We start from the raw sequence: 12,483 nt of genomic DNA on the forward strand, positions 1-12,483 counted from the left end.
AGAGTGTCTTTTTGGAGTGACGAACATTTTCTGGAATTAGGTAGTGATGGTTGTATGACTTCGTGAATATACTAACACTCACTGAATTGTACACTTTAAAATGGTTAGTTTTATAGTATATGAATTTTTGTTAATGTTTATTTATTTTTGAGAGAGAGAGAATGCAAGCAGGGGAGGTGCAGAGAGAGAGAGAGAGGGAAACACAGAATGGGAAGCAGGCTCCAGGCTCTGAGCTGTCAGCAGAGAGCCCGACACGGGGCTCAAACTCACAGACCGCAAGATCATGACCCGAGCCAAAGTCAGATGTTCAACCAACCGAGCCACCCAGGCACCCCTATGGTATATGAATTTTATCTGGGAAAAAAACCTGATGAATGCTTAATGTGTCAGAAGGTAACGAAAATTGCAGCATCCAGAGATAATCACTGCAAATATTTTGGTGTAGATCCATCAGACTTATGCAAATATACATAAAAAATAAAATGGGGGGCACCTGAGCGGCTCAATCTGTTGGGCATCCGACTTCAGTTCAGGTCATGATCTCACGGTTCGTGGGTTCGAGCCCTGCATCAGGCTCTGCACTGACCGCTCAGAGCCTGGAGCCTGTGTCTCCCTCTCTCTCTCTTGCTCTCTCTCTCTCTGCTCCTTCCCCGCTCATGTTCTCTCTCTCAAAAATAAATAAACATTAAAAAAAATAATAAAATGGGATCATACAGCGCATGCTGCCGAGTGAATGTTTTATATTACTATCCTCTCAGGAAACTGCCTCGAACCATCGGCGGCTTCTACCTCTCAGTGTCCCCCAATGCCTGGCATTTCCACATTTCTCGTCATGTTCCTTCTCTTTCCAAAGCTCTTCTTCAGGAGGACTTTCAAACTGTTCCCCGGATCATCAGGGTACTTTGAATGCTTTGTCACAACCCGCCCTGTGTTATGAGATGCTCCATTGACACCTATGATTTCAATGGCACTGATTCCGAAATCCATATTTCTACCTTGACTTTTATCCCAAGTACTCATCCTGCGTCTCCAAATGCCTACTGGAAATTCCCACTGGATATTCATCAGTGACGTTATCGTAGGACTAAAATCGAACTCATTAAACTTTTCGATGCCACAGCCTGGCACAGCAGAAGATGGGCGGAGTTCTGAATCTTGAGAGACGAGTTCATGCCCACACTTAACCTTTCTGATTCAAGTCAGGCTTCCTGGAAGTTACGGAAAATGTACTTTGGCTGATTCAGACAGAAAAGGGATGTGAGGAGAGACATGTGGCAGCTTTCCCAACAGGCCGGAAGGAGGAGCCAGCCTGGGAAAGGCAGCAGGCAGTGTGGCGTTCCAGGAGCTAGCAGGTCTTAGGGATGCGAACAGGAGCTGGATACGGGACAGCCCCTGTCCACTCTGCCTAGCCTCGATTTCCTTAAGCCAAGAAAAATGGGGATAATTTGACCACCCACGTCATGGGATTGTAAGGAAGATGGAGCTGGTATTCCGGAAGATTCTTTGTAGACCATGAGCCCCTCCGCAGGTGTTAAGGTTGTTTATACTACCAAGTGAGGTTTTTCCTTCCCATCTCTGTTCTGTTCCTGACCCTTTTACCTCTGTGCCCACTCAGTGTCCCTCCTCCCGCCCCCTCCGTCCGTGGGTGCCCCCTCCCTCTCAGCGCCCCTTTTCCCACCAGCTCCTCCAGATCCAAGCCCCAGGGTTTCTTCATCCTTCCTTCACCTTTCTCCCACCTTTCTCTTCCCCTCACCATTGGCACCTTAGAATTCAGGGGCAACAAAGGAAACCAGCCTCTCCCAAGCTTGATTACACATTGGGCTTGCCTGGGGCAGACCTCCCAGGCCTTGTTCTTACACAAGCTTCTCAGAAGAGCACGGCAGGAACGGGCCCGCCCCCAGGAATCTACAAACCAAGTTTCTCGCCCAGAGCGCTAGCCCCCAGAAGAGGGTTCCGAATTGAAGCAGGTTTGGAAAACGCCGCATCCGTCTCCCTCTAAAAGAGTCACAATTCAAGAGGTCCTGCAGGTAAGATACCTGTGAAACAGTGCAAATGTCTAAGACTACGAGGTTGCGAAGCTGTCTCGTCCTGTGATCCTGTGATTTATACTAAGAGATACAGATTTGGTCTTGTTTCTGGCACAGAAGTTCCCCAACCCTTGGAATTTCCTACATGATGAGAGCAACAAAGGTGTCGTTTGTTATGTTAAGGAGGTGACTTTCGGACCCCACCTAAAGTTAGGGCTGGTTGGCAGGGGAACCCACCCTTATCCCCACCCCCACCCCTGGCCACCGCCACTTTGGGTGAAGGGCCAGGAGCTGGAGATTGAGTTCAATCACCAATGGCCAATGAGTTAATCAGCTGTGCCTGTGCAATGAAGCCTCCATGAAAACCCAAAAGGGGGCGATACAGAGGGCTCCCGGGTTGGTGAACAAATGGAGGCTGGGGGAGAGTGGTGCGCTCAGAGAGCGCGGAGGCTCCTGGCCTGTGCGTCTCCTCCCTCTGGCCCGTCCTGAGTCCTATCCTTTTATAATAAATTGGTCATCTAGTAAGTAAAATGATTCTGAGTTCTGTGAGCCCCTCAAGCAAATTAACCAAACCTGAGGAGGGGGTCACGGGACCCTCAATTACAGCAGGCAGTCAGAAGTGTGGGTGACAACCTGGGCTTGTGACTGTCGTCGGAAGGAGGGGTGAGTGGGGGATGTGGGGAGCAGTCTTGGAGGACTGAGCTCTTACTCTGACTCCGATGCTATCGGGATAGGAAGTGTCAGAACTGATGAGTTGTAGGGCCTGCAGCTCGAGTCCCAAGAATTGCTTGGTGTGGCGACACTCCCCCCAGTGGAGCCCATTTAGTCCCATGACGTCTATTAAAATTCTGCAAGGAGAATATTCTGAGAAACACATACATCGGGAAACCGTGGCCTATAGAATAAATTTGCCAAGGTTTTTGACCATTTGGCTCCAAGCTTTATCTTCTGTGCCTCTACATACACTTCCAACTGTTGCCAGACTCTCTGCCCTCCGACAGAACAGACTTCTCCTCCTCTTCCTCCTCCTTCTCCTTTTTGAGAGAGCGTGCAAACAAGCAGGGAAGGAGGGCCAGAGGGAGAGAGAGGGAAAGAGAGGGAATCCTAAGCAGACTCCACACTCAGCGTGGAGGAGCCTGGCTCAGGGCTCGATCCCACAACCCTGGGACCACGACCCGAGCTGAAATCAAGAGTCGGACACTCAGTCGATGGAGGCACCCGGGCGCCCCAATGTAACAGACTGCTAAGCTCCCTGAATGCTGCCCTTTGTCCCGCCGAACCTTCTCCGACCGGCGGCTTTGCTGGTGTGACTGCCGTCCCCGCTCCCTGCCCGTGCACGTACTCCTCCCCTGGCCTCAGCTCAGGTCCCTCTTCCTCCACAAAGAAGGTCCAACCGCTAATTTGGTTGACTGGTACCTCCTTGTGGCCCAAACGCCACGTGGTGTCTTGGGATCTACAGTTCAGAGCTTGAATTACCTCTGTAGTTGTGGGGGTTTATGTTTTGTCTCGTTACCGACCCTTTGCAGGCAGTGACCACGCGGAGGTTCTTTTTGTCTCTCTTCCTGGTGCGGGGCCCTCTGTACCGTAGGTGCCCAGTGCGCAGTTGTTGGCTTGCTTCGGGTCTCTTGGGACTCGTGGTTTTCGGATTTTCTCAGGCTGGTGCTGCCGGACCTCCTGGGACATGACGTCGGTCATTCTGGCAGGCAGAGTGCCAGGGCGGCCGTGTGAGGGGAGGGAAGGGGGGAACCTGCTAGCTGACAGGGACCCAGGGAAGCGAGGGACAGGCTGAGCGTGTGGCCCAAGGAGGTGAGTTCTGGTGTGTCAGTCCCCCCTGTAGCCCTCTGGGGGCCGCGGTCTCAACAGCCAAAAAAGAAGGGGCTGGGTTTCAGCCTTGCCCCATCGCGGCACCCTACTGTCCGTGTTCCCACCTTGCCCCCCCTCCACGGCCTCTTGGAGACTTTGGCACTTCTAGTTGCTTCTGTAACGCCACCCACTCGTCTCCAATCAGAATGTGACGCTCTCGCAGGGGAAGCTTCGAATCGGCTCTGATCCGTCAAGGGAGCGAGTTCACACATGGGTGTCGTGGCTCACAAGTTGCGGGTAATCCACCTCAGCTCTGAGGATGGGGGCCTACCGTGTGTCCCGGGGGCTCCAGGGGCTCCCAAACTCCAGCGTGCAGCAGGAGGGTCTGCAGGACTTCCTAAAGCGCGCCTGGGTCCACTCTGGGAGATGCTGCATGTCTGACAGGTTCCCAGGCGTCATCGGTGCCACCGGCCTGGGGAGTTCGCGTGTTGAGGACGGTGTTTAGGCATCACCTCCTTCTGGCTCCCCCAGCCCTGTCACCTGCGGGCAACCTCTCCCTGCCAGAGTAGGGGGTTCTCCGCGACTGCAGTGACTTCCCTCATTCTGGAGATGGTTTGACTTCCATTTAGTCTCCGCTAATCGCCGTGTGGACGGATGGACAGTGGAGAGAGGGAGGAAACGAGGGACAGAAAGATACCAGAACTGAGTAAATGGCAGATCCAGTATTGAGACCCTGGTCGCTCTGGTCGCAAACCTCTTTCTTTGAGCCACTCTGTCTGCTATGTTCTCTTGGAAACTTTTTAATAAAGAACCTGTTGGCGGCTAAAGACACCGGCCACTTCTCAGCCTCTTTGCTGGCAGGATGTTGGGGATATTTCAGACGAAACGATTCAGGTGAAACACTTAAGGCCTGACACAGAACAAATATCCAACACCTTCACATGGAAGCTCATCTTAAAGCAAAGGGCTCAGAAGCACGGGCGCTAGGGGCGCCTGGGTCGGTTAAGCGTCCAACTCTGGGTTTTGATTCTGGTCGTGATTGAACAATTCGTGGGTCTGAGCCTCACATCAGGCTCTGTGCTGACAGTGCAGAGCCCGCTTAGGATTCTCTCTCTCTCTCCTCTCTCTGCCCTCTCTCCTGCTCATGCTCTCTCTCTCCCCCTCTCTCTCCCCCTCTCCCTCTCTCTCCCTCTCTCTCTCCCTCCCCCCGCACCCTACCCCACTCGTGTGTGCATTCTCTTTCTCTCTCAAAATAAATAAACGTTAAAAAAAAAAAAGCATTGGAAAGGCACATCATATAAGCCCATCTCATTGGGGTTATTCTGGATGCTTCCTGCACCTGAATGTGGGAGTCACAGTCACAGTCCTGTGTTACTTTTTTTTTTTTAAGTTTATTTATTTTTGAGAGACAGAGAGAGCATGGGTGGGGGAGGGGCAGAGAGAGAAGGAGACACAGAATCCGAAGCGGGCTCTGCACCGTCAGCACAGGGCCCGACGCGGGGCTCGAGCTCAGGAACCGTGAGATCGTGACCTAAACGTCATCGGGTCAGATGCTGAACCGACCGAGCCACCCAGGCACCTCACTGTGTTTCAGATCTTGACCAAACCTAGTCCTTAGTTCTGTGACCTGAAACAAATGATCTCACTTGTTTTCATCTGTTAAGTGGGGATAATGATAGTATCTACTTCGTAGGATGGTTTTGTGGATTACACGAGTGAAGCTGTTCTTGCAAAGAATCACAATGGTGCCCAGCACGCACCGCGTGCAGGAGGTATTAGCCGGTGCTACACGGGGACTTGACACCCACAAATCTGTTAGGTGAGCGCAAAACTGCCCAGACGAGCAAGAGCCCTAGGAGACAACAGACTCTCATGGCCTCAACCGCTGAAGTTCTTGGCCTCGTTTGCTACGGCAACGCACCCCATGTTTCATTTTTCTCAGGTAGCCATTCTCCAAATCCCAATGGCCCGCATGGTATTGTTTTTGAACTGATGTGTCAGATGCACTTACACCTCAGATGGGCTTCTCGTTGTCTGGCAGCTAATACATTTTTTATAAAGCATCGTCTCCAGTTTCCTCTCAAGCTACCGAGAGGAACCGTTTCCTGTTACGCTGTTGAGCGGGTTTTTCTCTTTTTCCTTTCAAAGGAGAGCATTAACGTCCAGAGTCCAGTAAGTAGGTTCAACATACATATTGTTGGAGTAACAAGTTGAAGTTTTCACTGGAGCTTAGGTGACATTTCAGAGGCCTGTATTCCAAGAGGCTACAGTGATATTTCAAGTATTCCTAACAGTATCCAAGGGGCAGGCAGGACATATTCACAGATACGTAGACCACTGGGCCTTTTCTTTCTTTACCTTTATCTTCCTTTTAGAAAAAGATACCTGTGTACTTTGGAAAACATACACAAATAATTTCTTAAAATCGCATACAATTCTATCACCCAGAGATAACCACTGTAAAAACTTCTCTTTCCTGTCCATGTGTATAAATACTTCTTTTTCAAAATGTGAGTAGGCTGACAATAACACATCATCTGTACCTTTTGATTTTTTGTATTTATTTTGAGAGAGAGAGAGAGAGCACACTCAAGGTAGGGGCAGAGAGAGAGAGAGAATCCCAAGCAAGCTCCACGCTGGCAGCACAGAGCCCGACACGGGGCTTAGTCTCACGACTGCGAGATCATGACCTGAGCAGAAACCAAGAGTCAGACGCTCAACCGACTGAGCCGCCCAGGCGCCCTCGTCTGCATCTTTTTAAAGCTGTTGGTAGCTGTAGATATACATATTTTGGAAATGCTGCAACTTGTCTGTGTTTGTAGTTACTCACAGCTACTGTTAGTTCTCACCTTATAACTGTGTTTCTGAAATTAAGAAGTATGATCAGGCCGAACATACTATTTGACGGTGATTTGCCACTAACATTCCCCTGGGGCCTTAACTATTCTACACTACTAAAAAAAAAAACTTTAAAATAATCTCCCTTCTCATTGCAAAAGTAGCATGTTCCCTAAAGGAAAATTATTTTAGGTAAACAACAGGAAGAACATTTTAAAGCACCTGTAATCTCACCATCCAGAGCCAACTGTCACCAGCACTTTGATGTGTGTTCTCTTAGACTTTTTTTCCTATGAGTTTGTGTATTCGAAAAGAGAAAAGGAGCTCCGACGGTACCTATTGTTCTGGGACCTGCATTCTTTCCACTGATTGATTGTGGATCTCCAGGCACAACATTTAAACTGGCTGCATAGTATTCCGTCTTAAGGGTGTATTGGAATTTAAGCTCCTGTTGGACACTGCAAATTGTTTCTTTCTGTTGGTTGGTTTATTTTAACTTTGTGTGATGAACACCCTGTGGCTTTGTGGCTCGATCTTTGGGCGAATCTTTATTGCTTTCAGAACAGTTCCTTCAAGCAGAATTGCTGGGTCAAAGGTTTTAAACCAATTTGATTTATGTTGCCACTGCCCTCAGAAATACTGTACTAATTAACATGTCTATTAGTGGTGTCTAAGTTCCTTTCAATACCAGAAACACTCCTGCTACTTTTCTTTCAAATTCTCTCAATTGTATGAATAACTACAATATTTCAGACTCCTCTTGTAATGTGCCTTTCCTGGTTTATTTTTTTTTTCTTGGTCTAATTTTAGCATTTTAAGAAATTTATTTCGAGAGAGAGAGAGACAGCAAGCACATAAGCACGAGCAGGGGTGGAGGCAGAGAGAGGGAGAGAGGGAATCCCAAGCTGGATCCATGCTGTCAGCTCAGCATGGGGCTTGATCCCATGAACCACGAGATCATGACCTGAGCAGAAATCAAGAGTCAGACGCTTCACTGACTGGGCCACACAGGCACCCCAATTTTAGCATTTTAATATTTATTGGCTATTTGATTTATAAGAGTTGGGCATGCGGTAAGTATCGTCTTTCTTAAAAACCATTTATTCTGCAAATATTTTTCTCATGTTTGTCATTTGCTATTAAATTTTGCAAAACTTTGAAACTATGATTTTACTATGATCTTCATGTTTGGGAAATCCTTTCCTCAAGCTTAGATAACTATTAATTTAAAATTGCCTAGTATTTTTATTATTTGTTTTGCTTAAACCCTTGAAGTATCTGGAATCAATTGCCACATGCAGGGTAAGGTAGGAGGGTCTAATTTTATTACTAGTTGTTAACAACATCTTTATTGGGATAGAATTCACCTACATAAAATTCATGTGTTATATACTGAATGTTCATGTAGAAGTCTTTGTGTGCACATGTTTTCAGTTCTCTTGGGTATATTCTAGGTCTTACAGTAACTCTATGTTTAACTTGTGGAGGAATTGCCAATCTGTTTTCCAAGGAGCCTTCACCATTTTACATTCCCACGAGCAATGTTTCAGGGGTCCAATTTCTCCACATTCATACAACACTTCTGTTGTCTGTCATTTGATTACAGCCTTCTCTGTGGGTGTGAAGTGGTTTTGATTTGCATTTCCCTAATGACTGTGATGTTGAGCATCTTTTCATATGCTTATCAGCCTATTGGCCATTTATATATCTTTCGAGAAGTCTGTTCAAATCTTTTGCCCATTTTTAAATTGGGTTATCTTTTTATTTTTGAGTTGTGAAACTTTTTATATATTCTAGATACCAATTCTTTATCAGATCTATGTTTTGCAAATCTGTTCGTCCCTTCTGTGAGTTGTCTTTTGGTTTTCTCTGCAGCACAAAAATGTTTCATCTCGGGGCTCCTGGGTGGCCCAGTCAGTTAAGCATCTGACTTGATTTTGACTCAGGTCATGATCTCACGGTTTGTGAGATTGAGCTCCATGTTGGGCTCTGCACTGTCAGTGTGGAACCTGCTTGGGATTCTCTGCCCCCCCCCCCAACCCCCACTCCACCATGCATGCTCTCTCTCTCTCTCTAAATAAGTAAATAGAAACTTTAAAAGAAAGCGCTTCATTCTACGATGTTCCACTTATCCACTTTTGTCGCTTGTGCTTTTGGTGTCCTATCCAAGAAACCATTGCTTGACCCAAGAATATGAAGATCTACTTCTCTGTTTTCTTCTTAGAGTTGCATAGTGTTGGCTTTTACATTTAGGGCTATGATGCATTTTGTCAATTTTGTTTTTACAAATGGCTGGCCAGTTGTCCTCGACACTATTTACTGGATCATTTTTCCTTTCCCACCAAGTAAAATGGCACTGGTAGAACCAACAGCTAACTGTCCCCAGTATCCATTCTCTGCAGTAGTAGAAGAGATACACGCCCAAGATCACATTTTCTTCAGGACATCGTTTCCCTCCACCAACTTTTTCCCACCATTCCATAGTCTCAAACAGAAACCTATGCTGGTGAACCACATTAACACGGTTGACCTCATGGATGTGGATGTCTCCTAGGGGGTGCAGAAGGATAGGACTGGGTTTCTGGATGACCTCATGGAGCAGAGCTACCAACCAACACTGTGGACCACCCACCCGCTTCTGGGCTGTGATGAGTTAGAGAAAAACATCTGCATGTCATTTGAGCCACTTTATACTTAGGCCTTTTTGTTACTACCCTTAATATATGCTGTATGTCGATCTAGGCGAGATTTTCCTTAAATTCCCATATTTTATTGATCTAAACTACAGCTGCAATTTCTGAAGTTTTATATGTTTAAATGAGGGAACGAGGGGAAGGGAGTAAATCTTTCTCAGTTTCCAAAGCATTTCTTGGCTCTCCTGCGTTCAATCTGTCCAATGAATTCAGACTAATTTTGTCAACTTTCACCACCTCCTCCTTCCCACCTCCAAAGTCACTGGGTCCTTTCCAATCAAAAGTCGTTTCTTCGTCTTTGAGAGTTTGTTCGTTTTCGAAAGTTGTGTGTTGTTACAGTAGCCGAGGCGTGACCAAGGCTCTTGTCACTTAATACAGGCAGCAGCCAGTGTCTAGGGGGTCAGCCCGATGTTAAAACACGCCCACTCCACCTCCACTGGGAGCCAGTCTCATAAGGACACGGTGAGGGAAAGACCAGCTGTGGGTGTCGCCCACACAACGGAGGCGGGTAGGACAAACATGCTCCAACGGCATTTGACGCGAACCATAGCCACAAAACCTTCGCCACGAGGGTCAAGGCTGCCCACAGCTGTAGGTCTGTGTTACAGGGAGAGTCGGGGAGAGGAGGGGAAGGAGGCGGCATTGCTTCACACAGTGAAATACCTCCCTCGAGGACCACGCAGTGTCACAGCGTTCATTGCAAGGGGGGACGGGGTCAGCGCGGGAGTTGTTAATTGAGTCGCTCCTGATTTCCCTTATCCGGTGGTTAGAAACACATCTCTTTTGGAGGACGCTTAATTCAGTAACAGATGGAGAAAGTGCCGTCCGCTGTAACGTATTCTCTCTTTCTCTGCATTGCGAGAGTACAGCAGAAAGTAGTTTTTCTACCAGAATATGCATTTGGTTCACCACTTCATTGAACCAATTTAGGACGCTCAATTTCCTTTGTAAAATTGATTTTCACTCCACATTCACATCAAGGGCCCTCCACTTTCTGGATCTGTTATGGCATCGTGGTGGAGAGTATGAACAACCGGAAGTCGAGAGAGCTAGTGTCTGAGCAGTTTCTCCACTGCGCGTGCTCCAATCAGCTTCATGTTTGGAAAGTACTTTAAAGGAATTATCTAAAGTAGCTGAGTTTCAGAATTTAGGTTTAAAATGTCCCTCAATTTCTCAGCATTAGCAGATAAAAATGGCCAAAAAGAAAAAAAAAAAAAGCAATTGAAAAGGCCCTTAAGTATCAAATCTGTTTGTGACATCAGCGTACTGTCCCGCCCGGGCCTCATTCCTAGACTGTTGTTTGGCTTTTTCATAATGATTCCTTTATGTTCTTTTAACCTCACTGATTACAAAATAGAAATAGAGAATAAATACACACATAGATGTATAAATGCGTGTATATATAATTTAGGGGGATGATCAGTGTCGTACTTCTGAGGTTACAAAGTACAGACATTGTTGATTTGTGTGAATTCAAAGTGTTGTTCTGCATCATTAGAGCTACCAAATTCTCACGGGCCCCCGCGCAGCATGTCTTGTGAGGACATCTTGTGTTGATGCAATTTCTCCGCCGTTTTTGAAGAGTGTCGATACCGGGACAGAGGAAGGGCTCATGATCTAAGACTAAGGGACAGAAGAAGGGAGAGGGCAGTACCTGACAGCCCTCGCCTGTCACAGTCCACTCTTGCTCGGGGACAGGGATGTCCTGACAGTGTTTTCACTAGGGTCTGAAATCTTAATGGCCTTACAGATAAGACCCCTGACCTCACGAGGCTTAGATGCCAGTGGAAAGTAGACAGTAAACAGCCATGTCATTAAGCAAGACAATGTCAGAGGGTGGTACGTGAGGAGAAGGGACTGAGCCTGTGACCTGACAGAGACCAGTGGCCACCCGTGAGCCAACGGTTAGGAGTCGCTCCCTGCTGATGTTGAGCTGAGACTCGAATTCTGCTGAATGGATGGTGCTTCAAATCTTGATTGCCTCTCGCCTGGGGCAAAGCCCCTGGTCTGAGATTAAGTTCCCTTCTACAGCTCTGGAACACTCTGCACCTTCTGTGCGGCCGTTTTCTCAGGGCTCACACCTTGTGGCGGTCCTGGCGAGCTCCATGCCCCAGGGCCCGTGGCTCACTGCTCTACCGGCCCCTAGAACAGCACCAGGCACACCCTCAGTGTCCAAGAGACACGTGAATGAACGGAATAACATCTGTGCCTGAACTCGACTGCCATTCTTTGAGCGGCCCCTCCCCGTGCTCCCTCCCTGAGCGCACACAACACCCTGGGGCTCCCCAGCCCGAGCCCCCTCCCCTTCTTACAGCTGCACTCCCCTCTGCAGCCCAAGCCAGAGAGTCACCAAGTCCCCTTGGTTCCCTTTCTCACGCTTGGGCATTTGGGGTTCCGTCCTGTAAAGAAGTTAAGTAGCCTTGGCTATTCTAACAGCTTCTTGATGGGATGCCTTGCTTCAGGCTCGCCCCTGTCCAGTAATGTCCCTACTTCTGCCAGACAGGTCAGTACACTTATATGATGAATCATCATACGATGATGATCATATGATGAATCATTCATATGATGACCATTCAGAGATCAAGACCTCTGAGGGTGCCTCAGTGGTCCCCCAACCCCCAGTCCTCCCAGTTTCTTGGGATGGTCTACACAACCTCTCCACTCTTTTCCTCTCTTCCCTGCTAGACTGACCCAACACGGCACCTGCCGCAGTGGGTGTTCAGGAAACGGCTGAGGCTGGGCCTGCGGGAGGGGACACGGCTCTGGTCTCCGGGGACAGGACAGCCCCCTTCCGGTGCAGCCTCCTGTGGTACCCCGGGCCCCCTCACGCTGCACTGGAGGGAGCCCTTTAGGGCTGTCAGTTGGATGACGCCCGAACGTGTGGGATCGAGGGCGTCCTGGCCTTTTGGAAGCACCTCACCGCGCGGCCTCCTCACCAGCCGTCCAGTGGCTTTCTCCTGAAGCGGGAACAGCTCAGGCCTTCCCAAGCGAGGCCCCCAGAGAACCGGCAGACCAGCCGAAGGTGTTCCAGGCCAGGGGTGCTCCAGGCAGGGGGGGTGGCGGCGGGGGGGGGGGGGGGGGGCTGGGAATGCCTGCGAGGTGGGGGTGGGGCGGGCGCCCAG

Source organism: Acinonyx jubatus, chromosome B4 (genome assembly GCF_027475565.1).
Source record: "Acinonyx jubatus isolate Ajub_Pintada_27869175 chromosome B4, VMU_Ajub_asm_v1.0, whole genome shotgun sequence".
Classification (NCBI taxonomy): domain Eukaryota; kingdom Metazoa; phylum Chordata; class Mammalia; order Carnivora; family Felidae; genus Acinonyx; species Acinonyx jubatus.